The sequence below is a fragment of the Antechinus flavipes genome, chromosome 2 (assembly GCF_016432865.1).
Source record: "Antechinus flavipes isolate AdamAnt ecotype Samford, QLD, Australia chromosome 2, AdamAnt_v2, whole genome shotgun sequence".
NCBI lineage: Eukaryota > Metazoa > Chordata > Mammalia > Dasyuromorphia > Dasyuridae > Antechinus > Antechinus flavipes.
The window spans coordinates 490220747-490247901 of NC_067399.1; the positions used below are offsets into that span (position 1 = coordinate 490220747).

General features: G+C 35.9%; 1 protein-coding gene across 1 annotated transcript in view; it reads left to right on the forward strand.

The window, feature by feature from the left end:
- The window catches only part of FTO (FTO alpha-ketoglutarate dependent dioxygenase), a 435871-nt gene that overhangs the window by 321553 nt on the left and 87163 nt on the right, over positions 1-27155 (forward strand). The gene's annotated exons all lie outside the window — the stretch shown is intronic.

Genomic DNA, 27155 nt, shown 5'->3' on the forward strand with positions numbered 1-27155 from the left:
TTTAACAGGTTTCTATGAAGCTACCATTTTCGTCATTTTTATAGCACAATAGTAATCCATTATATTAATATACCATAACTTACTCTGCTCTTCCTCAGTTAAGGTATTCCCTTAATTTCCAACTTCTTGCCACTGCAAAAAGAATACATATAGCTTCTTTAATCTTTCTCTTCCTTTAATCTTTTTTTGGGATATAGGTTTAGTTATGGTATCATTGGGTCATAAGTTATAAACATTATAGCTCCCTCAACAATATATTAATGTATCTGTTTTCCCACCCAACCTTTAATATTTATCATTTCCTTTTTCTGTCAACTAAGCCAGTCTGATGGTACAAATTTCTTTAATCTGTTGTTTTTGTTGTTTCATTATTTTTCAGTTGTATCTAACTTTTTGTGATTCCATTTGGGGTTTTCTTGGCAGAGATACTGGAGTGGTTTGCTGTTTTCTTCTCCAGCTTGATTTTCTTTTTATGTTGTTGTTGGTTAGTTATTTTTTAATCATGTCCAATTCTTCATGACCCCATTTGGGGTTTTCTTGGCAGAGATATTAGAATAGTTTGTCATTTTCTTCTCCAGTTCATTTTACAGATGAGAAAATGAGGCAAACTGGGTTAAATGACATGCCCAGGGTCACATACCTAATTGTCTGATTTTTCCTTATGTTTCAATTACTAAAATCATCTGGTGTGCCAAAATGAGGTAAGAGTTGTTTGAAGCTGGATTTGAACTCACAGAGATAAGTCTTTCTGACTCTAGACCTGGTATTCTATTCACTAAGCTGCTGAAGTATCCTACTTTAATTTACATTTCTCTGATTATTAATGATTTGGAGCATTTTTTCATATAGCTTAGATTTCTTCCTTGGTGAATTTGCCTATTCACATTTTTTATCATTTATAAATTAGGTAATTGTTTTTATTGGTATGCTGGTGTTAAAAAAAAAAAACACCTTATGAGTAGCATAGTAAGTTGGCATTCAAAAACTATGTAGCCTACTAGTGCTATAATAATAACTAACATATAGTATTTACGATATGCACAGCACTGTGCTTAGTGCTTTACAACTATTATTTCATTTGATCCTCATGACAACTGTCCCTCATGGAGGGGGTAAGTACTATTATTATCCCCATTTTATAGATGGACAAACTGAGACAAAAAGTGATTAAGTAATTTGCCTAGTCACATAGCTAATAATAAGCTAACACTTATACAATATCTTACAATTATTATCTCATTTGATCTTCACAACCCTAAAGAATGTTTTAACTGACTTTTCTAATGTCATACAACTTGAATATGTCAAAACCAGTTTTTATTTTTATTTTGTTCCACACTTAACAGTAGTTCATTTTTTTCGAGTTACATATAAAGATAGTTTGCAGCATTCACTTCCCCAGTACAGCAAGCTATCTGATACAGATTTTACATGCACAATCATATTAAACATATTAGTCATATTGTGAAAGAAGAGTCAGAACAAAAGGGAAAAACAACAACAAAAGAGAAAAAAACATGTTTTGATATGTATTCAAATTCCATAGTTCTTTCTCTGAATATCGATAGCATTTTCCATCATGACTTTTGCAATTGTCTTGGATAGTTATATTGCTGAGAAGAACTAAGTCTATCATGACTGATTGTAGCACAATGTTGCTCTTATTGTGTACTGTGTTTTCCTAGTTCTGCTCACTTTACTCAGTATCAGTTCATGTTCATCTTGTTCAACAATTAACCAATTGATGGCCATTCCCTCAATATTCAATTCTTTACCATCACAAAAGTAACTGGTATAAATATTTTTATACATGCAGGTCCTTTTCCCTTCTTATGATCTTTTTAGTATATACACCTAGTAGTGCTATTCCTGGATCAAAGGAATTGCACAGTTTTATAGCCTTTTAGGCATAGTTCAGAGTTATTTTCTAGAATGGTTGGATTAATTCACAACTCCACCAATAATGCATTAATGTCCAGTTTTCCCATATCTTTTCCAACACTTGTCATTTTCCCTTTGTAGCATAATAGCCAATTTGATAGGTGTAAGGTGCACACCAGAATTATTTCAATTTGCATTTCTCTAATCAGTGGTGATTTAGAATTTTTTTAAATATGATTATAGCTAACTTTAATTTCTTCATCTGAAAACTGCCTGTTCATATCTTTTGATCATTTGTCAATTGGAGAATGACTATATTTTTATAAATTTGTCTCATTTCTCTGTCTATTTAAAAAATGAGGCCTGTATCAGAAATACTGGCTGTAAATTATTTTTTCAGCTTTCTGCTTTCCTTTTAATCTTGGTTGCATTGGCTTTGTTTTTTGGAAACCTTTTTAATGTAATTAAAATTATTGACTTTGCATTTCATAATGTTTTGTATCTCTTGTTTGGCCCTAAATTCTTTCCTTATCCATAGACCCAATAGATAAACTACTCTTTGATCTCCTAATTTGCTTATAGTATCACTCTTTATGTCTAAATTGTGTACCCATTTTGACCTTATCTTGGTATATGATGTGAGATGTTGATCTGTGCCTAGTTTCTGCCATACTATTTCCAGTTCTTTGGGTTTTTCAAACAGTATATTACTGTAGTCCTTGACTACTGTCTCTTGTGTGCCTTTCCTACTCCACTGATTCACCACTCTTTCTTAGCCCACTACCAAATAGTTTTGATGATTGCCACTTTATAATATAGTTTTAGATCGGATTTGGTTATGCCACCTTTCTTTGCATTTTTTTCATTAGTTCTCTTGCTATTCTTGACCTTTTGTTCTTCCAGATGAATTTTACTATTCTTTTTTCTAACTCTATAAAATATTTTTGGTAGCTTGATTGGTATGGCACAGATTAAGTAAATTAATTTAGGTAGAACTGTCATTTTTATTATATTAGGTCAGGCTACCAAGAAATTGATGTTTTTCCAATTTTTTTAGATTTGACTTTATTTGTGTGGAGTGTTTTGTAATTGCAATCATATTTGAAGCTATATTTTAACTCAGATCTTTCATACTCCAGGGATGGCATTCTATCCATTCTTCTTCCTAGCTGCCCTTAATTATATCTGCTTTGATATTTTCAGTTTATAGATTGGGAAACTGAGCCCTATAAAGACAAAATGATACAGAATAATATAGATAATAAGTGATGGAACTGGAATTAGAACCCAAGTTTCCTAACTGTCAGTTCACTGTTCTTTCCATTATAACATTGCTAAGTTATCTTGACATTCCAGCCACAGAATCCCACTTACGGTTAGTAGTTCTTCCTTGTCCTCCCATTTTCCATATGAAATAACTGAGTCTCAAAGAATCTTTTTTTTTTTTGAAGGGGGAGGTAACATTTAGGTTTTTTTAATTTTTTAAAAAATATTTTCTGGATATCAACTACCCTCTAAATGAGTTCTCTGATTCTCAAAGCTAGAGTTGAATTTCAACCTGCTAGACTTTCTAATCTTTCTCTGAAGATCCCCACACTTATCTGTTTATGATGTTCTAGGAGAATGTGGCCCTTGGGACTGAGCACCCATCCCAAATATTATTTGTATATAATACCTTTTATATATTTAAAATCTGAAAGATGGAAATAGCTTAGTTCTTGTAGTATTTCATTAGCTCTTTACCATTTAAATGAAGCCTAAATGAAAGGTGCCTTGGTAGTAGGCTTGGAGAACTATGATGGAAGCATTGCATCATGGCTGAGGAAGCCATTCAATAAATCCTCTTTAGAAATCATCTAAAAATAGTAAAGAGAATCCAGCCCTCACCCAAGACCAGAGTCTTAGCTACTGGCAGAAGTGATTAACAGGATTTATATATGCCAGCATCCAAAAGTGAATCAAAGAACACTTAGAAAAGGGGATTTCTCTGCTCTGGAAACTTAGCAAAAGGATAGAGAAGATTTTCTGGATAAAGTTTCTTAGAACCTAATGCTTAAATCCCCTTAACAAACACTAGGATTTGTATTTGTAACTCATCCCTTTCAGTTTTCAGCTTGGGTCCCAGGGAAAGCGAGCTGTAAGAAAGTAGACATAAGTAATGTGGAGTACAAGGTGAACGTTTGAATTCTGCCCAAAGTCCTCTTGGGAATTCCTACCATGTACATGCCCCTCACTTTGAAGGCCTTTGGTGATCTTTGGGAAAAGCCTGTGGCAGTGACAGGAGGTATTAATTCCTGTTTCATTGCCATGGTTCCTTTTCTACAGCCCAGCCTTCCATTTGCCTTCTCAACTCCAGTGTCATTTCTGTGGTTGAGTGGACTGAATTCTTCCAAACTCTGTGGTAGGTTAAAGTGGGAAAATCTGGAGCCTGGCCATACTTTCACCACAAAGGATATAATTAATTTGCTAAGTTTCCGTTTCATAGGGGAGTAGAAGGGGAGAGGAAGCAAAACCCACCCACCTGCAGTGCCCCCTGAATTGACATCCTTCTTGATTTCATAATGTCTCTGTGACTAAGGAAAGCAGCCAGAGGCTGCATCCAGAGGGTGTGATGTGATCTGTCTTCCCATACATGTTCCAGGCACATGGCGAATCTCAGAGGAAAGGATCTAGTGTGTGGCCTGCCTCTTAAGAGAACAGGAATGATCTTGTATGATGATAAATGATTTTCTTCCACTTTTGCTTTGGAGACAGGTTTGGCTGGGGTTCAGCAACCTCCACAGTATGCATTTTTCATGGCATTTCTTTTTCTCCTTCTGCTTGGTTACAAATTTACTTTGATTGAGAATTTACTTTCTTCCCTCATTTTGGCACATCAAATGATTTCAGTAATTGAAACATAAGGAGAAATCAGACAAGTAGGTATGTTCGCACAGGTTTACAAGAGTAGATCATGGATCTATTTATCTGGGAAGGACCCCAAAGGCTATCTGACCTCATATCCTCAGTTTACAAAGAAGTAAAGGCCTTAAGGGGATCAAGTGATTTATCCAGAGTCACACAGGACATAAATGTCAGGTCAGATCTTCTAACTCCAGAGCTTGGGCTTCTTACATTTTACTATGATTCAGAGCAGCTTATAGATTTAAATGCTGGGTCTGGAGTCAGGAAGACTCATCAGCCTGTGTGCGAATCCAGCCTTTGACACATAACTAATTGTGTGTCACTGGACGGGACTCTGTCTCCATTTCCTCATCTGTAAAATGAACTAGAGAAGGAAATAGCAAATCTCTCCAGTATCTTTGCCAAGAAAACCCCAAATAGAAAAGACTGAACAACACAGCAACATAGTTCAGGTACTTTGGTTGACAGTGAAGGGAGAAAAAAAAGTTATGTTTAAGTGGCAGATCTTGCTCTGTGACTAAGTATTACTCTCTACTACTGTCAGATCTCTGGGCAGAGCCCAGAGACTCTTTGGGAATGAGAGAAATTATTCAGGAAAGAGGTTTGGGTTTGGTTAAAAAGACTGATTGTCGGCAGCGTGTAATTTCATTGACATGTGCCGATGATGCTGATTTTTCTGACTACAAAAGACCTAACTGACAGAATTAATAACCTTCTTCTTTTAGAACAAACCCCACAGTTGATTTCAGGGAGTGAATAAAGGCTTTAGTTGTCAAGTTCTTAGATAACAATATAAATCGAAGAAGTAGCACTAAAACCCACGCTACCAAATTCTGTGGTCCAGATTGATTCTCCAAATCATATCTTCACCAGTACTTAGGAGGCATTATGATAAGATTAGAACTTCATGATAACTATTTATTTGGCATGGGAGTTTAATTGATAGTGATATTTTGCAACACTTTCTCCAAACTCCTGGCTCCTTACAACTTTAGTGTCTCTTGTAGTAAAGTAGGGATAATACCCATTCCCTTTCTTGTCATGTGATGGAGATGAAAGAGAAAAGAAATTTGAGTTTGGATTAGAATAAACTCAACTTTGGGGGACAGCCCTCTTTTTGAATGGGCAAAAAAGGTTGGATGTTGAGTCAGCAGATTGCTTCCCCTGGTTTTATATTATGTTCATAGGTCTGTGGATAGCCTAGTTTGATTTAATACATTCATCCATAACTTTGGCCTTTTTAATTCTTAACCTCGGGTCATTGGGACCTTCATGGGATACATGCCCATAGATGAGGAGAAAATTGTTAATTATCCCTAATCTCTAATTAAAAATTAGCACTTTCTTCGGTTATTTTAAAAATATTATTTTGAGAAGGGGTCATAAGTTTCACTAGTCTGCCATGATACAAAAATAGAATAAGATTGTCTGCTTCAGCTGGTGAAACCTTACGCCAGCATCATTAGCACCAGCTTGTTCTCTGAGAGAACACTCAGGACCTCATTAGCTTTCTAAGCCTCCAGAAATCAGCAGAGTTTGGGTTGGCAAGGACCCTCTGCAGAGTGTTAGGGCTTAGGTGTTTTACCTAACTACCCAAGAGGTGTCTTAATTGGGGCTTTAGCAAGTGCTTTGAGCAAGTTAGAGTCAGGGGTTTAACACAGTGCCCTCTACTTAATAGGTCTTGATGAATATTTGTTGAATTGAAGGGTAGTCAGGTATAGCAAATTATCACTTTTAACTGAATTTTTTTAATATAAAAATTTTTAATTTTACTTATTTATTTTTACCACTGAAATCTATCCCAAAAACACTACTACAAAATCCTGGCAGACAGAAACCCAATGATTTCTTATTGGAACAACACTATGAATCCTACAACTAATATATTTTTTAATAAATTCTATTCAAACTGATCAGCCTAAATGACTTAGTATAAGTGCTTACTCTGGAATTTGCAGGCTTTTCTTCTTCCTTCCATAAAAGAGTCCTTTTCTTTTAGAACTTCTAGGCCTTTCCATCTTCCTTGCAACTGGACTTTTTTATTTGTTGTTTCTCCATCTAGAACATGAGGTTCTAATTTTTTAGAACCTCAGGGATTTGTCTTGATTTTTCTGTTTATTTCTATCATTTACACATAAATCTTAGACACATAGAAATGCCTTTCATTCATTCTCTTACTCGCTTGAACACCTGATTCTATATGTTTATTTAATGAGAGAGAATAAGAAAGAGAGATAAAGAGAGGGGAGAAAGACAGAGAGGGGGCAGGTCGGAGAGAGGTTCCTTTAACTCATGGAGTGGTATTTTTGATATTGTTTAAATAAGTATTTCACTTGTCCTGGGAATGGGAGTAAGTAATCTTGTGAACAAAATTCATTGATGTAGTGGGGGGGGGGTAGCAGATGAGCTCACTCTGGAAAGTCCCCCCAACTCCTCACACATGGGAAGTTCCTATGTGGGAAGCCATCTGGTAGTTACTACTCAATAGCCTGAGGGGAATATTTGTATTTCTGGGAGCAAAACCAACTGAGACTATCTAGCTGTCACCTCTGCCAGAATTCTGGGAGACACTGAAGGGGGATATAAGCTGCAGGATACAATGCAGGCAGATAACTTCAGTTTTAATATTTTCTCTGCCATTTACTCTGTACATGAACTCTGTGCCTGTATGGGCCTCAGTTTACTGATCTTTTCAATGAGAATGTTACACAAAACAGTCTTTAAAAAAAAATCTCTCTTAGTTCTAAATCCTATGCTATTATAAGGATAATGTGATACAATTTGACCTTTATCTGAAATTCCAAGCAAGTAGAAAGTCGGAAGGACCTCTGAAGTAGTTAAACCCATGAGCTGCCTAATATAAAGGGAGTCTTATAAACTGCTAATGACCATTTGTTCAGTCAGTTTTCAGGCATGTCCCACTCTGTGACCCCATTTGGGGTTGTCTTGACAGAGATATTAAAGTGGTTCACCATTTTCCCCTCCAACTCATGTTACAAATGAGGAAACTGAGGCAAACAATTAAATGACTTGCTCAGCCTCATAAAGTTAGGAAGTGTCTGAGGCTGGATTTGAACTCAGGAAGATGATTCTTCCTACTTCTAAGTCCCCAGAGTCAGAGGTCTTGATAAACAATCACTCTTGGAGTTTTCAGATTGTATGAAATACCTATTTGTATATCTCACGTATTCATTTCTTAGATCCTGTTGTTTGGGTATGTAGAATGACTTTGAGTTCCATAATTTTGTGTAACTGATTTATCTGTTTCTCACCCTCAGATTTGATTAGACCAGAAGTATACAATAGGTGAATTTCATCTATATATACATATATATATATACATGTATACATATATATACATACTCACACACAAGAGGTGAAGTATATCCTATCTAGAATTTTCTGAGAGATTTCATAAACACATTATAGAAATGACACCATTTTTGAAGTGAGGATTTTGTGACTTGTTTTAAAATCTGTATCCTCTATGGTTGACAGCCTGTAATCCTTACCCAATACTACCTAAAGCATTCTGTATTAGATGTACTTTCCAAGTCTTTCTGCCTTGTGTATTTCACTTTTTCCTATGAAAAGTGGATAATTGCTTTTTTCTTTTTTTTAAATTTATTTTAAACTTAAATATAAAATAAGAAAAGATAATTATAATAATAACATTATTATGTATATAGCAGAACATAAGAGAATTCAAGTTATGAAATAATACAGTTCCATTTTGAGAAAGCCTATATATTAAATACTATTTATTGTGTTCTGGGATGTCTATCTTTTCTTTGCTTCCTTACAGGTTTTCCTTTTTTCTTTGCTGTGTACTTTTTACTTTATTTTTTTCCCATTCCTACCCTCCCCCAGCCCTGAAGGTACAATTAAGTCCATGCATGTATGTGTATGTATACACATATATGTAACATATAGATATATACACATATGCACCCATATAGATACACACAGATATCTAGTCATACACACATATATACATACTCACATATATGTATACATGTATATATACATATATAAAAATATATATAGAGAGAGAGAGAGAACAAAAGAGAGATATCTATATGTAGGACTGTACTATGCTTATTTCCATGTATCCTCTGTTTCTCTGAAGGTGGATAGCATATGTACAAGTCTTTCCATATTTTTCTAAACTCACTGGCTCATTCTCCAATTGATAAATGGTCAAAGGATATGAACAGACAATTTTCAGATGATGAAATTGAAACTATTACCACTCATATGAAAGAGTGTTCCAAATCACTATTGATCAGAGAAATGCAAATTAAGACAACTCTGAGATACCACTGCACACCTGTCAGATTGGCTAAGATGACAGGAAAAAATAATGATGAATGTTGGAGGGGATGCGGGAAAACTGGGACATTGATGCATTGTTGGTGGAGTTGTGAACGAATCCAACCATTCTGGAGAGCAATCTAGAATTATGCCCAAAAAGTTATCAAACTGTGCATACCCTTTGATCCAGCAGTGCTACTTCTGGGCTTATACCCCAAAGAGATACTAAAGAAGGGAAAGGGACCTGTATGTGCCAAAATGTTTGTGGCAGCCCTGTTTGTAGTGGCTAGAAACTGGAAATTGAATGGATGCCCATCAATTGGAGAATGGCTGGGTAAATTGTGGTATATGAATGTTATGGAATATTATTGTTCTGTAAGAAATGACCAGCAGGATGAATACAGAGAGGCTTGGAGAGACTTATATGAACTGATGCTAAGTGAAATGAGCAGAACCAGGAGATCACTTTACACTTCAACAACGATATTGTATGAGGATGTATTCTGATGGAAGTGGATTTCTTTGACAAAGACTCAATTTCAATTGATAAATGATGGACAGAAACAGCTACACCCAAAGAAGGAACACTGGGAAACGAATGTGAACTATTTGCATTTTTGTTTTTCTTTCCGAGTTGTTTGTTACCTTCTGAATCCAATTCTCCCTGTGCAACAAGAGAACTGCTTGGTTCTGCAAACATATATTGTATCTAGGATATACTGCAACATATTTAACATATATAGGACTGCTTGCCATCTAGGGGAGGGGGTGGAGGGAGGGAGGGGAAAAATCGGAACAGAAGCGAGTGCAAGGGATAATGTTGTAAAAAAAAAAAATTACCCTGGCATGGATTCTGTCAATATAAAGTTATTATAAAATAAAATAAAATATTAAAAAAATAAAATAAATTAAAACTATTTTTGCTTTAATTTGAAAAAAAAATAAAAAAAATAAACTCACTGGCTCATCACTTTGTACACCACAGCAGCATTCCAATCTGAGACTATCTAGTTATTTTAAATAGTCTAAAACAGTGTTGATTAATATGGCTGACATATAGTGCAATTTCTCTGTATTTTCTTCTGATTAAATTAATTTTATCTTTAACTTTGAGATTGTAATTACTACCCCTCCCTTTTTTTTAACATAATAAATTCTGTTACTGATCTTTATTTATGTTTGTGTGTCTCTCTCATTTTTAAAACATTTCTTGAAAGCAACATACTGTTAAGTTCAAATTTTTAATCAAATATCTGTTTCTATTTTATGGGGGAATTCATCCAATTTACATTCTAAGCTATGTTCTTTGCTCATTAATAAACTAAACTTCATTAATTTATATTTTCCTCCTTCCTATTTTTCTCACTATCCTTCTCAACCTATTCCTCTCCCTCCCTCACTCCTCTGCTTTGTTTCTATCCCTCCCTTTCTCCTCCCTATTATTTGTCCTACCACTCCTCTAAGAATCCGCCCCTTATTCTCTCCCTTCACCCTATCCCCTTGCCCTCTTGTTTCTCTCTGAATTTAGAAAACATATATATAATTCCCTCTTTATCCCATTTTTGTTAATCTATACCACCTTCTATATTCTTCCTTAAACTATTCCTTCACCCTCTTATTTCTTTATAAATTTAGAAGATTTTTATTCCCTTCTAAATATATGTTGCTTTCTCTTTAATCCAGATCTGATGTAAATAGAGTTCCCTTTAAAATCCCTCCTTTATCCTCTCCCCCATACCTATCCCTGTAGTTTCTTATTTCTTTCTGAATTTAGGAAACTTTTATACTCTTCTAAATTTATATGTATTGTTCCCTCATTAACCCATTCACAATGAGAATAGAGTCCCAGAACCACCAACTCTCCTCTCTCATTCTCACACTCATTTGTATGAGATAATTACTCTTTTTACCTTTTCCTACACACTTTTGCTTTTTAGAATCATATCATAGTCTTACCCTATATCATATGTTCATATATATCTTAGTTCTATCCCAATCTTTTCTTTTGAACTACTTAATTAGTAATGACAATCTTAGACATAGTTTACATTTCCACTTTAAAAAATTAAACAAATGTGTCCTTATTGAATCCCTTATAATTAGTTTTTGATGTTTTCCTTATATTTCTTTCTCTTGGATCTTATACGTCAAATTTTCTGTTAAGTTCAGGTCTTTTTGCAACAACATCCTGAAAGTCTGGAAATTCGTTGAATGTTTACTTTTGGGAGAGTCAGGATTATGCTTAGCTTTGCTGGGAATAGTATTTTTGGCCACAGCTCCAGTTCTTTTGCTCTTCAATATATGATCTAAAATCTGTAGGTTTTTAGTATGGCCACTGCTAAGTCTTGTGTAATTCATTTCCATTGTTTTTGTCTTGTTCATGGAATTTTCTTAACCTGGGGGTTTAGGAATTTGACTATGATGTTTCTTTAGATTTTCCTCTTGGGATTTCTTTCAAGTGATGATCAGTGGATTTTTTTTTTTTCTATTTCTACTTTTGCCCCTTGTTACAACACTTAAGAGCAGTTTTTCTTAACTATTTTGTATATTATGTACACAGCAAAACATGAGGGAATTCAAGTTATAAAGCAAAACATTTCCATTTTGAAAAAGCCTATATAATATATACTATTATTGTGTTCTGGGATGTCTATCTTTTCTTTGCTTCCTTGCAGGTTTTTCTTTTTTCTCTGCTGTGCACTTTTTACTTTTATTTTTTTTCCCCATTCCTATCTTCCCCCAGCCCTGAAGGCTACAATTAAGTTCATGCACTTATGTGTATGTATATACACATATGTAACATATAGATATATATATACATACATATGCATACATATATACATAGATATCTACAGTCATACACAATATCAAGATCCTCTTTTTGGTTGTAGCTTTCAAATAGTTTTCTTATGTTTTCTCTTCTTGATATGTTCTTCAGATCATTTGTTTTTCATATGATTTGTTTGTGGATATTACTTTTAAGAACATTTGAATAATGTTTACCATAAAACAAAATAATAGATAATTATCTAGTTTGGTGTTTCTCAAACTAATTTGTCATGGAATACATTGGAGTTTGGAATATATGAATACAGGGCTTTGCCCAGGCTGAGGCTAGGGAAAGGTGAGGAGGATACATTAGTCAGAGCCAGTAGACAGTGTCTGTGAAAATAAACCACAAGGTATAAGTAAAGACTTAAACAATTCTGTTTTTCCAGCCTTACTTTGTTTTATGAGGAAGCATAATAAAACCTTGTTAAGTTAATTCTTAATGAATCAATAATCATAGTTTAGGCTTGAAAGTGAAGGTAGGTCTCATACAAGATGCCTGATACATCTTCTACCTCCGAATTAATGGAGTTTTCTCATGAAGCCTTTGAATTGCATTTGAGTTTTGCAGAATGGTTTGGGAAATACTGACTTAATAGGTCTTGCCTGTTCATTAATTATTTAAATTTCACAAGCATTCATTAAGAATTTGTTTTGCAAGGATAGCACTTATCACAGAGGATAGAGACAAAAACAAATCACTCCTTGCCCTCAGAGAGCTTATTATTTTTTTTCATCAGAAGAAATGAGAGTTGATGAATGAGAAGTTGTGACTGGTTATATTGATTTAATCAACCAATAGTATTGTCACTTCACAAAGATACCTTCTAAAAATCTTGTGCAAACAGTTGCATTAGATTTTGCTCAATCGTTACATTTTCTTGTTTCTGTTTATCAGAAATAGTAATAATTGCTTCTCTTAAAATGTATATTGAAGAAACTAATTGAACATTTTAATTGTTCAGTAGTTCTTCTAGGAAAAGGACCTAGGAAAACTTATCAAATCAAATAAGTGTAAAAAACCAAAATTAGAATGCAAACATTTGTCATGTTACATTTTAGGGATATCTTTCTTCCTCAAAATTTTAAGTTGATTTTTATTTATTTTGTTTTTTTTAGAAAAGACATATAAAGAAAAGAATAAAAGGAAAAGAAAAGATGTCTGGTTACCAGAGGACAATATCACTACTGACCAAGCTACTTATTGTATTGTATTTATTGTATTTAGATTATCATTTATCATCAGCCAACCATACTAAAGAATCTGGTCCTAAAGTCACAGAGTTTCTATCCTTGAAATACACATTGAATTGTGTAGTATGGCCATGCAGATTTTTTGCCATATGAACTTTCTACATATTTTTTCTCTAAGTTGGCAGTAGCCAATTGAGGCAGTATAGTATAATGGACAAAGGTCCCAATGGAATTGTTTCATTATTTTATTTCACCAGATAATACGTTAGTTTCTCCTTTCATATTTAGGTGTATGACATGTGTGTGTCATGTGTTATGGCAAGGAGGAGGAAAACCTCCTTCTGAATCATCTGCCATTTTATTTAGTTCAATGAGACTTAAACTCTCCATACCTAAGAGCAGGCATACATTGATTGACTGGTGTTCAGTTTTTTATTCTGAAGTTGATTCAATTTAGAAACACTTATTAAGTGCCTACTATTCATCAAGCACTCTGCTAGGCTCTGGGAATACAAGGAAACAAAATTAAAAAAAAGAAACTAAATGGTATCTGCTCCCAAGTAGTTTTATCCTAATATAATCCATCTAGAGTCCCCCTGGGGCTGTCCTCAGACTTGCTTCATTGCTGAAGTTTCTTCTTTATTAGGTGAGAAGAATTCTAGGAAAATAAAGTGAACCCTGGTCCTTTGTAGTTTGAAAAGTTTTGCAATTTATTGCGTTAGTGTGAAATTCTTTGAGAGGAAAGACCATTTCTTAGAAATGTTCTTCACAAAGTACTATATAAATGTTCATGCTTATAGTGGGCATTGCCATAAAGGGTTAAAGTAATGCTCTCAGGAGCACATGATAGGAAAGTGGTTGAACATGATTTCAAAGGGATTTGGGGGAAAGAATTCCAATTACAGATAAGTAATTTCCCTTTCTAGCTTACTAAGCTCCATTTCATCCTAATGCAGTTTCAAGATCCATATCCTTCTTCCCTTATTTCAGTAGATATTTTGAATATGAAAATCTCATGTCAAAACTTAGCTGAAGCCTTCATCAGGCTTTTGAAAAGCTAAGTAAGAATTCTGTTTCTTGAAATAAAAAGGTTTGGATCAGAAAGATTTTCTGCTGGCTAGACTTCCTTTTTGGATGGTAGTTCAATCAGTCTTTAATCATGTTTTTTTTGTTGATTATTTATTAGTTTCCCTAGAAAATCAAAGACCCAGCAAAGTAAAATATGTCTCCATAAGATACTTTATGTAATAGAAGCTACATTGAAGCAATGGAACATGTCTTTCATTTGCTGATATGAACCAATTGAACCAATTGAAAGTTAAAATTCCCTTTTCTGACCTGTGCGTGATTTATCAGTACCTAGTGACCCGGTGGAGCCATTCATAGCAATCATAGTATCCAACCAGATAGAATTCCTTTTAGGTAAACTGAGTATTTTTGAGGATATAAACAGGAGATAGCTAGAATTGATTTAGGTGATAAGAACAAGTCCAGAGCCAGGTGTTTGCATAAGCTGACACAAAGTGAACTTAAATAAGAATCTTGGGAAACCTAGCATGGCACTTTTCCTACTCATCAGTCCCAGCCTATCTGTAAAGTACAAACAAGGATTGCAATGAATGAATACTATGAAGGAATTATAAGTGGGCTCTAATAAATGTCACCATTTCTAAACAAGCCTCTGTCTTCCCATTATATGTTGTCTTCACCCATTCGAATACAGGCTTCTTGAGATCTTGTATCCTTAGCATTTAGTATTGTGTAATTCTGGCACAAAGTAAATGCTTGGTAAATGCCTTAGCATTCATTCATCTAAGTTGTCATTTTTTGAGGTATGAAGGTGAAGTTCATGTTTGGTAACTTTCTCCCCTGTTATATCCTGCTTTCTAGAGCCTCCAAGTTGGGATGACAAAACATTCCCTGCTTTCTAGAGCCCCCACACTAACGTGATTAAAATATACCAGCTTAATGGAGAAATGATGGAGCAAGACTCCAAAGGATGATGGAAATATGGAGTCCATTTATTCCCAGTTCTTTCTCCTTTTTATACCCTTATGCCCTTATATAACCAAAGCAACACTGGGCATGTGCCAAGTATTTACTGCCCATGTGGGACCACATAAACAACTTGCTCTTGTACGTAGTTTGCCACCTGGTATCACTCTGCTTCATCCACAGCACAGATTATCATTGCCCCCTGACTTCTCAGGAAGGTTGAGAGCCCTTAGGAGAATTGGGGAGCTGAACCAGACACTGTTAGCAGGTTCCCTCTGGGCTGAAGGGTCTTATACTCACCCAGAGTTTTTTTACTGACTGTGACTTTCTACACTCCCCCGCAAGAGGCCTAGTTTATCAGTCTTTGGCAGTTTTGATAGTATGGATCAAAGTATTGGTGGACTAGTCGTGCCTAGCTTACTGATTAAGATTAATACAATGCATATGTCTTTACAAAGAAGAACTGACTAATTAAAACAAGAGTTTTTAAAGCCTTAATTGATTTGTGTTACGAACCAAGCTGGGAAACAGTAAAGATGGAAGACATAGACTATGCCCTCAAGGAACTTATTATTGTGTAGAGAAATGAAGCACCCATCAAATAAATAGTGCTAGAACTATACAAGGCAGGTAGTAGTAGCCAGAGGGCTACGGTAAAGCAGTGAGATCCATCTCTGCAGGATATGTAGAATTTTTTTTTTTTTCGTGACTTTATAGTTACAATCAAGAATTGTAACAATCATCAAGTGTGAAATGGGCTGGTACTAATTTTGAGTGCTAAGGGAATTCAGAGTATGGAGTGGACTGGAGTAGTTAAGGAATATTTCATGGAAGAGATGAGTTTTGAACTGGGCTTTGAATAATGGATAAGATTTGTGTAAATGGAGAAAGAATTGCAAATAGAGCCATAGCATGAGCAAAGGTGTGGAAATAGGAATCAGCTAGGAATGGAGAGAGTGAGGTTCACAAAAAAGGAGTTAATAATAATTGTACTTACCTCTCTGAGTCTGTTTCCTTTTTTTTTTTTTTTAAATGAAGTTAATATTAATTGCACTAACTCCCTGTCAAGGTTGTTTTGAGGAAAGCTTTACCAAAAAACAAACAAATTCACATAGAAATTCAATTTGTTGTTATTAGAATTTGAGAGCAGTCATTTCTTAAACAGAAAAATGACATAATTGTCATAAATTGGTCAGCAATGTTATTTCACTGAATTCTTCAAATACTTGTTTGAGTCTTCTGCTATTCTATGATTAACCTCACCTGACTCCTTTATTTCATATCTTCTCAAACTTAGGTAGATTCAGCCCATCAGAGGTATCAAACTTGTGGGGCCCAAGCCAGTTTATATATAGATATGAGAAATAGTTAGCAAAATAAATAAAAATACAGTAAAAAAATATTACATATTAGAACTCAGTCCCTGATTGTCAGGAGGTCCTTATTTGTATGTTAGTGGCCTCATTTCTATTTGAATTTGCATCACTGCTCAACATTATTTTCCATTGTTTATATCTTTATTTCTGTAGGTATCTGAACTGATTTCTTTGCAGTGAAGGGCCATATTTTCTAATTTTTCCTTTTTCATGGAACCTTATATATAACTTTGAATCATGTAAATTTTTTGTAAAATATTTGTTGAATAATGAATACAAAGATACTATAATAGGAGCTATAGAGATTAAGAATATAGAACTTGGTTTCTAAGGCCACTTCCTCATCTAAGAGTCATTCCTAAAATTATTAAACATCTATTGAACTATTGGGTCAAGTAGGTGGAACAATGGAGAAAACAGCAGACTTGAATTAGGAACACTCATCTTTGTGAGTTCAAATCTGGCCTCAGATACTTTCTAGCTTTGTGACCTTGGGCGAGTCACTTACCCCTATTACTTTGGGAAGAGTGAGATAAGACCCAGAAAATAAGGTGGTACCGGTGCATGGAATATTTTGAATATTGGGCAGAAGAATTTGAATTTTATTTGGTGGTAGTCTCTAAAGCTATTTGATCAGATCTGTGCAAAAGAAAAATGCCCTTGATGTAATGGAAAAATTGGAGATGGGAAAGAAGAATTAGGATGACTTGCTTAGGAGATAATGAGGGGCCATTTTAGCAATGGGACTAAAAAAGAAGAGATATATAGTGGAAATATGCAGAAGTACAATTGACAAAAATTGGTAATTGATTAGATAAGAGAGTTGAACTTCCATTAAAAGATTGGGAAAAGGAAGAGAAGTCAGAAAAAGATGCTAAGAAGGTCCATTAGAGATGGGGGAAGAGAACCAGAAGATGTAACTAGAAGCATCAGAAAATCAAGTACAAACCTTTGATCAACAATACTGAAAGGAGATGAAAAAAGCCATTGGACTGGGCCATCAGGAGGTCATTAATAAACTGTGAGTGAAAAATTTCATTAATGTAAGGTAAAGATTGAGAAGAGATGAGAAAGTGATTGCATTAGATGTGAAGACATTTTTTTCCCCAAGAAATTAAGCAATGAAGGCAAGAAGGAGAAAAGAGAATTTTAGTTGTGAGAAAGTCAGAAGAAAGATTTTGGACAGGATTTTTTGGTAGTTGTTTTGTTTTGTTTTAAAAACTGGGGAGTCCTAAGCATTTTTGTAGACACATCATAAGAATGTAATTTTGTAGCTGAAAAGGATCTCGGAAGCCACATAATTTCCCCTCTCTTTCCTCTTTCCCTCCCCCATTCCCAAAGCCTTTCTCTTAGAAATAAAGACATTGACATTTCTGTAGAAATTAAAGGTAAATGAGAAGGTACATGGCCCTTGGAGCCAAATCATAAATCAAAAAGAATGGATTAAGGGTTCAGATAGAAGGATTACCTTTAGTGAGGAATAGGATCTTCTGTAAAGAGAAGGAAAGACAAAGTAAAGATGAAGCTGAGAAGTCTTAAGGAAGAGAGGAACAAGTCTAAGGGAACTCATATCAGTTGGCTTTAATCTTTTTCATAAGGTAAAACTAGTTATTTTCTGTAAGTGCTTGGGGGTATGGGCAGTTTGGAGTAGGAAGGGATGAAAAAAAAATTATGATTATATTGATGCGAAGATGCAATGAGGGGCACAAACAGTTTTCTTTGAGAGTTCAGAGAAGGAAAGAATTTACCATCTGGTAGATCAGGAAAGGATCAGGTGATATTTGAGCTAGCCATTTAGGAATGAGTAGAAATAGTGACTGAACAACACAGGGCACCACAAAGAACAACACAGTTAGTATTCCTACCCATTCTTGAATATCCAGCTCAAATATTACCTGCTCCTTTCCTGATCTAGCAAGTTGTAAATTTCTAATGACTACATTTTGAAGATTAGATAGAGAGACTAAAAGGAAGTTTTTAGAGAATCTATTATTTTATATTTTTACCTGCTTTTTCAAGTATTTAAAATGTCCTGTCATGAAATGGAGATGGCCCTCCATTCCTGAATGCTATTCTTGTTCAATATATGCTCTGAAAGGCTTTTTCTAAAAATCTGGGAAGATTTTGAGTACAGTCTTATCAATACATTTGCTGCTTCCCGAAGACCCATCTATTTTAAATAGAGTCTGGCCACCAGGTGATATATGTTGCTTAACTTTGTCAACCCATAAAAGAAGAAAAATAAAAAATAGCTCTCAGTTCCATTGCTCCTTCTGCTTCTGGCAGAAAAGGCCGTCCATAAAATTAGCTCTTAGTCCTCAAAGATGGGCTCCTCATATAGTAACCAATAAGTTGACATCCTGCTGAAGGAACTGAATCATATACTCCTAATATTCTTGCTATAAATGAAAGCAGACAGAAGTAATTTACAGCTAAATGGAAGAATGGCTCCAAGATTCTGCTAAAGAGGCAAATAACAAAGGTGGTAGAATCAGGTTTTTTACTATATCTGAAGGCAACAGAAAACATCATTTCCTGGGGCCCTTGTTCATTTTGCAGTGCTATGTTTTAGCAAGTATTGCAAAGCATGAGGGAAAAAAAATTTCTATGAAGAATTCACTTAGCTCCTCTAAATTAAATCAACATATGCTTTAATATTCATTGACTTCAATGCAAAGTTTAAAGGGGAGAGGGACATTGGCAAAAGATAAGTTGTCAATATTCTAATGATATTATAGGGACATCCCTTAGCACTGGTTCATCTAAAACACTGAAAATGGAAAATTAAGTGTACCTAGAATTAAATAGAAAGAAGAGAATCAGCTAGATTGTATTTATGAAACTATGAAGTACTTTTAATGACCCTGAAGTTTCTCCCTGAAACCTAGCTTTTTTCAATACCATTGTTCTTCTGGTGATGCTATCTGGTTCCTAGTCATGGAATTCCAAATTCTTTGAAAGATTGACTTGCTGGTCACTCAAAGGTCAATGGAAGGCTGTATAATGGATGTGAATATCCTTCAGTTTATCCCCAGTAAAGAGTGGTTCAACTAACCAATTATTGTAAAAGACAATATCAAAGAGATAGAAATTAGAAAGAAAATGTGGGCAGGTCATCTAGTTAATGAAGGATAACAGATGGAGAAGTGATATGCTTCATTGTCATAAAATGTCAAAAGATATACAAGAGTTGTTTGGGTAGCCTCCTAGTGGAAGATTTCTTGGAGAACATAGACAAGAGATTCACAGGACTGGATGGATATTAGTTTGCATTATTAAATGGAAGATCTCATAATGATATCATGATCCATCAAAGTATTGAAGTAACATGACTCATAGTCATAATCATCATCATAATTATAGTAGTGTTTAAAATAGCAGTATTAAAAATAGTAACTAGCATTTATATAGTGTTCTCAGGTTTGCAAAATAAATATTTTACTTTTATATATTTATAAATATTATTTCATTTGATTCTTATAACAACCCTAGGAAGTAGGAGTTATTATTATTACCATTTTACAGGTGAAGAAGCAGAAACAGGCAGAAGTTACTAAGCCACTAAGTATATGAGGAAGAATTTGAACTCAGATCTTTCTAAATTCAAATCTTCCTGATTCCAAGACCAGTGCTGTCTTCATTGCCTACCTCCTCTGACTTAGGAGACAACTCTAAACACTATGGTTGATCTTTCAGGGATAAACTACCTTAGCAAAGGTATTATATATTAATTCATTAATATGAATAATAAGTGTGATGAATTAGAAAAGAAGAGGAAATGAAGGAGCACTAGTGGCCAATGATAAGTATAGCAAAAAAGAACTGAAGAGAAAGATAATTCAGTAGGAAGGGTTTTCCCAAAGGATCAGTGCCAAGGAATTATTCTGAGATTACATTTCTGTAGAGCCAGTTCTCAGACTTAAGTGCTGGACTGTATTTGCCCAGGCCTCCCAGCAAGCCCAGTGCCAGCAGAAGTTGCCAACACGTTCTGCCTCCACAAGTCCACTAGCAGCACATCTATCTGCCTCCAAGACATACATCTGGGCTTTGTTGCTTTCAATTTCAAGTAATCTCTGATTCTAGTCCCTCTGACTTAATTTGCTCTGCCACACTTTCCTGTCAGTTATGACAGGACCCACCCTGACTTTTGCTTAGGCAGGGAGAGCAAATGCTTTTGTTGGGTTAAGGATTGAACAGCTGATTTTTATTAGGCCATGGGAATGGACTAATTTCATAGAATTATAAGGGAAGCAGTATGCTGTAATGGAAGCATAGAGTTTGGAGTCCAGTCACGAGTTCAAATTTCAATTCTACTACTTAATTGATTTTGTTTTTGTTTTTTGCTTTTTTGCTGAGGCATTTGGGGTTAAGTATCTTGTCCAGGGTCACACAGCTGGAAAAGTCAGACCTTTCTTTACCTAATTAGAGGCACGTGACCCCTTTTAGGCAAGTTAACAGAACTTCACTCCAACAAGTTCTTAAGATTTTACATTCAAAGATAACTAAATCTAGCCTCCATAGGCAACAGTAAAATTATTTCCCACAATTTCAGAATTATCCTAAAATTCCTAATCAAATGTTTTCTCCAGCCAGAGTTCAATTAGCATAAATTCCTTTATTCTCTAGAGGTCTTATCTAGGCTAGCCCAACCCAAGCCAAGCCTGAATTTTAAACTACTTCAAGGAAAAACCCGATTGCCAGTTTTAAATACTTACAAATTATCACAAGCAAATTTTATACTAAGTACAGTTGCAACATTGAAAAACCAATTTTCAAATTTCTTAATCATTATTCTTAAAATTTTAACAGAGCTCTTAACCAACAGGACAGACAAACAAGTCACACAGAACACACAGACGTAGACTACGCAGTTATAACATTAAACAAAACATTTAACACAGAGACCAGGGGCTATCTGGGAACCTTAAATAGCCCTGAGGGAAGTTGTTGAGCTTGAGAGTCTTTCCTTCCAGAATCCAAACGGAACTTTTTTTCCCCAAGCCCCAGTTTGATGCCTTCACAGAGAATGCCCAGATTAAAACCAGATAGTACCAAAAGGTACTCAGAACCAGATAGTACCACATAGCGTCCTATTGGCACTTCTCAGAGTTGTATGGCTCATCAGCCCAACTTTTCTGGGGACCAGATTTGCTAGGAATCAGACCAGACAGAAAACTTACCCTGCAGGGGTTTGAAACCAGATTCTCCTTTGGCCAAATGGAGGTGTCCACCATCAGGCATCAGGCATAGTTGTGGCTGAAAACTGCTCTTTCCTGGAGGCTCTGGAAAAAAATCCAGAGGCCAGCCTTTCCAAGCAGAGACCCCAGATCCCCAGCTACCCTGAGACCCAAGGCAGAGACCCGAATATCTCTTATTTTCTAATCCTACTCTCATTTTCTAATATCTTGGTGGGAAGCTTCCAAAATGTAATTCTGGAGAAACTGAGGCAAGATAGAGATTAGAGAGATTTAATATTTTATTTAAAAGGGAGAGATTTACTGAGACCAAATGGATCCATGGTTGGTCCTAGGGCTGAATGAAACTATCATCTCCAAGAATCCAGCAAACAATCTGAGTTCTCAATGACATATATACACGTGGCTCAGACACAGGGGATAGACCAAGGCAGGGGCGGAATCAGGGTGCTGAGATCGGGAACAGGACTTTGATAATCCAGTTCTGGCAGGGGGAGGGGAGCTCCCAGAAATGGGGATGATATAATGGGGGGAGGAACCCTGGAGAGAGGGAAAGGCATCTTGATAAGACAGTTTCTGATATTCTGCTACATTGGATTGGGGAGAGGCATTCTGGTATTCAAATATTCTGATGATTAAGAGGAAGGGGTAATTGCAGGAATGACCAGAACAATTAGATCACAATTCAGGGAAACTGAGGCAGGATAATTAGGGAAACTGACTCAGGACAATAAAAGAGAACTGTGGAATAACAGTCACATAAACCAGGACTAATAGCTATGTTCTAATGCTTGGCTACACTGAAAGTTAGAGCTAGTTTATGCCCAGGTGTAGCACAGCATCATTGTAAGTTCTTCTTCAGTGTATAATCTTACCATCCTAGGAGACTCTTTGCAGAGCACTAACAATCTCATCATGCAAACTGGTCCATCTTAATGCCAGCCAGATTGAATTATGTGGCACTCAACTGAATGTGTTAGATCAAGCCAGGCCACCCTATATAATTTCTTTTTATATTTAGCTTCATCCAAGATGGACAGCAGTAGGAAATTATGCTCTCTGCAGCTGTCAGTAGACATGAATTTTTGACTTCTGCTGATATGTCTATTCCTGCTACTCTAAACACTGCCCTTTTGATAAGAGATAATTACTCATGGCATCATCCAGGGAGATGAATCTCCATTTGGAAGATAGGCTCCTTTTATTTTTCACATGGATTAAAATAGTGGCAAATAGTTGTCACTTCTGGAATTAACTGCATTAATGCACAATATAGTACGGTACACATTTCTCCAATAGTGCTCAATACAGCAATTATAATCCAACACATATTTGTCTAATACAGTGCAATACAGGCTTCACAAAGGTAGCAGAACATCAGCTTACAAACTATTTAGCTATACCTTGAAGACATTAGTGTTTTTATATTCTAATAAACAAAATGTTGTCTTATATAAGTAATGTTGATTTCACATACCATGAACAATTATTATTAAAAAGAAGAATGACTTAAGACAGTGTGAGTCACAATACTTTAAATGATTTAATCCCTAGGTGTGTTTGGTAAGGAAACAAAGATAACCTTGTTCACCAGTGAATTACTGCCCCTGGGTGAATGGCCAGGTGTTCTTTTAACTAAGTTGTGAGACTAATTTCTTCCTGGCCTCTGGAAATCAGCTGAAGCAGTAGGCCAGCTGGTATATCTTCAATCTTGCATACCAACATCTTTCACTGATTCACAGATTTCCTCAGATCCTTAGTACTTCCTTCGGTATGTGCATCCCTTGAATAGCAAGAGTAAGAGATAGTTTGCATTGAATTGTGCTGTTTTTCAATTGTGAGTCTTGAAAGAGAACAAAAAAAAAATATTTGCACTAAAATAATCCCAAGCCATTTCACTTTTGTCCATCCCAATCTAGGAAACAGTAGATGATCTGGTGACTATCAAAAGATAATACTAAAGTAACAAAGAATGGAATTGAATACATTATTCAACACTTGAACACATTTGTGAAGAATTAAAATTCAAGATGAAAGAAATTGTGGTTTACATGGCTAGGAGAATAAAGTAAGTATTCAAGAGCCCAGTTGGGGTGACTCCTGTCTATAAGTTTTGCTACCAAGGAGGCTGAGGCAGATAGATCTCTTGAGCTCAGGGTTTTCAGCCACAAAAAGGCTAATGCCAATTGGGTGTTCTCACCAAATCTGGCACCAAAATGTTGAGATCCTAGGAGCTATAAGACACTAAACTGCTTAAGGGTAAGGTGAAGTAATCCAGATTGAAAACAGCAAGTCAGAGTTTAATTCTGATCAGTAGTGAGATTGGACTATGAGTGGCTGCTATACTTCTGATGTAATATTGATGTAATATGATTTTGTGATCTCCTGATTTTGGGGGGCTTCTATTCTGGCAATCTATCTGATTCCAAAGTCCTCTGGCTTTACCCTCCCCTCAACCCCCTCCCCCCATCCCCACCCAACCTAGGAATGCTATTGTTCTGACAATCTGCCTGATTCTAGAGACCACTCCTTAGTCAGATAGCTTCTGGCCTCAGGATAGTTCCACAAATCAAACTCCTGGGACAGTAGTGAATAAGACTACTCCTCAATTCATTGCTGACTGATAATCTGGTCAGTAATAATTTGGTCAACGAGAACCAAATTCCTTCCTACCCAGGAGCCATAGAATTAGCATATCTATGATAGAAGCTGGATAAATATCTTTCCTTGCTTCTGTTTCTCTGCTGAATTCCCTTACAATTCAGTCTGCTTGTAATGGCATTACAATCATAATAAAACTTTGTCCCTTGGCTACGGAAATGGGTTTAAGCCTGCAAATTCTTTTGAGACACCTTGCTATACCCATCTATGACCCCAAACTTTTGGGGTCCCCCTTTTCCACTTCAGCAAGAGGATTTCACTTCTACTCAAATTCCAGCTCAAGCTGAAACCTAGTTTGTAGATAGAGCCAATTTGGGACTTCACCCACTAGCCCCCTTCAGCTTATCCAAAGCTCCTATGATAAAAAAAGCCAATCTAAAATCCTCTCTTTGCAGAGGTTCTAAACATGTCATGCTATGCCATGCTAGGCTATGCCATGCTATGCCAAAGAAGCCTCTGCCCACTGGAATGATATTTTTTTCCAGTGTTATCCTCTCTTTATCCTCACCTATTTCCCTAACCAGACTTTATGCCTGTCTGTCAGTTTTCCTAACCTTACTTCCCAATCCCTATAATAAACCTCTTTTATCAATCTAGGTTTTTGGGTCTGTAAATTCCTTTACAGCGAATCTCTGCGCCACCAGAAGGGGGTTCCCCAAAGCTCCCTACCCTTGAGCTGAATCCCAAGGGGGTAAAAGGGAGCCAGACCTCTCCATTTGGTCCCCTGAACCCTGAACCTGCCACTAGACCTTATCATTTAACTCTCTGACCACCAGAAACCCTAATCTCATTTTGGTTCCCTAAATCTAGACCTTGTCATTTGGTTCCCTACGAAAGGGAACCCTCAAACCTAAACCTCATCATATTTTTGGTTCCCATACTGGGAGCCCCCAAAACTAGACCTCAGCTCATCATTGGTACACAGAAAGATGGAGATTTGTCTGATGAGATGCAGAGATCCTGAAGTTAAGGCTGGTATTGGAAGCTAGGAATCCATAGCTGATATTCTGGTACTCAGAAATAATGCCTTTTCATAAATAGAAATAACATATAAGACTCTCCATAAATGGAGAAGGACATTCAGAAGTCACAAGTAAGTGGTAAGGAAATTCTAATGATTTGAAGAATCTTCACTTTCTGAAATGAACCCCCATTTACATTTGTAGAACTCTCTAATTAGGGAGATCCTTCAGATGAAAAGCTTTTTTGCTTTTCTACTGATAGGTATATTGTTACTTTGGACCTTCAGTGAATATATTCATCCTATGTATTTTATCATAACTCAATTATTCTCAATAATCTTTTGGGAAGGAAAGAAAAGAAGGAGGGAGAGAAGAAAAAAAGGGAAGGAGGGAGGGACGAAGAGAGAAATGTCATAGTGGTACAGCCATTAGTGAGGCAGGTGAGAGTAGTATATTTCAGAGGGACTATTTGTTAGTGTTTCTGGGTAATACAGCTTCTAGTAGGACCTAGTTGACAGCTACCCACATAATAATGATGGTGTCTTCATTCATTTTACTTATAATGCTGTACAACATTGTCAGGAAAGTGTCAAAAAGCCTTTTTCTCAGCAAACCAGAAAAATAATGTGACAACGCATACCCTCCTTTCCTCCCCTTCTTAAAAAAAAAAAAAAAAAAAAGAGGTTTGAAGAAGGGAATATCTTCAACTTTTGTATGGTCAAAAGTGGAGATTTTTTAAAAGAGACAATTTATTTGTTACATGTTGGGCCAAGCCCATGCATTATTGCTAAGATGAGTGACATTTACCCAAGAGTAATCCTTTCAAGCATCCTGATGATGCAGTAAATCATGAATGTAAAGCTTGAGTGGTTTATGCCATTAAAACCTCAAGATAGAATTAGACTTGTAATCACCACTTGCCCATGTTTTGTCATTTATGATAATTATGGTAGTAATAATCCATGTATTGTTGAAGAGTAGAAGTCAGAAGCATCCATCAATTTTTGTATCGACACCAAATCAAGCTGATACTTTGTCTTTGCTGCAAAAATTTAGATTGCACCAATTAGTCTGAAGGAATTGAACAGTCATTAGCAATGAAGCAGGCAGTTAATCTGAAGCACATTTCTGGTGCCTATGATGCCAACAATCTCTCTTCATTTGCACAAAATGTTGTAAGCTTCACCCAGGGCTTTGTCTGGGTGATTGTTTGGAGGATGCATCTCTTCTCCAGCTATTATTTAAAAGAATGCAATACCTCCTAGCCCCCACCCTACATCCCTTACCAGCCTCCAGGTAGATTTTCTTCTTATGGAATATACTTGAATCAGAGCAGTTGGAGTTTTCTTTTCTCTATTCAGACAGAGAAATTTTTCCCATGGGCCTCTCTCTGGATATGCACCGTTAACTTACTCTCATACTTGTCAGCCATTCTTGCTAAGCTTTCCCAAATTGCTGAATAATTGCCTGATTATTTTTTCATAAGAAAAGTCATTAGCTTTAAGGGGAAAAAAGGTCCAAGTTACTGAGAAGAAAACTTGATGCTAATGAGCCTAGTCTTCATATTTCAGAGTCATTGTGTCTAGACTGGAGTGCTCTCTGCAGCCTCGCCCAGTGTACCTCTCCAGGCCTCTTCAGTCACCCTTTATATAGACTTTATTGAGCCGCAAAATATTGTAGGAGTGAGATGTTCAGAATAAGAAGAGGATTCAAAATGTCCTTGATTATAAACCTTCTTTCTTTAATGTCTAGCACACTTTATATCCAGTGCATTTAAATGTTCATGAGAAATGATTGTTACAATTAATTGGTGAATATATTATAGGGCACAGGCAGAGCTGATT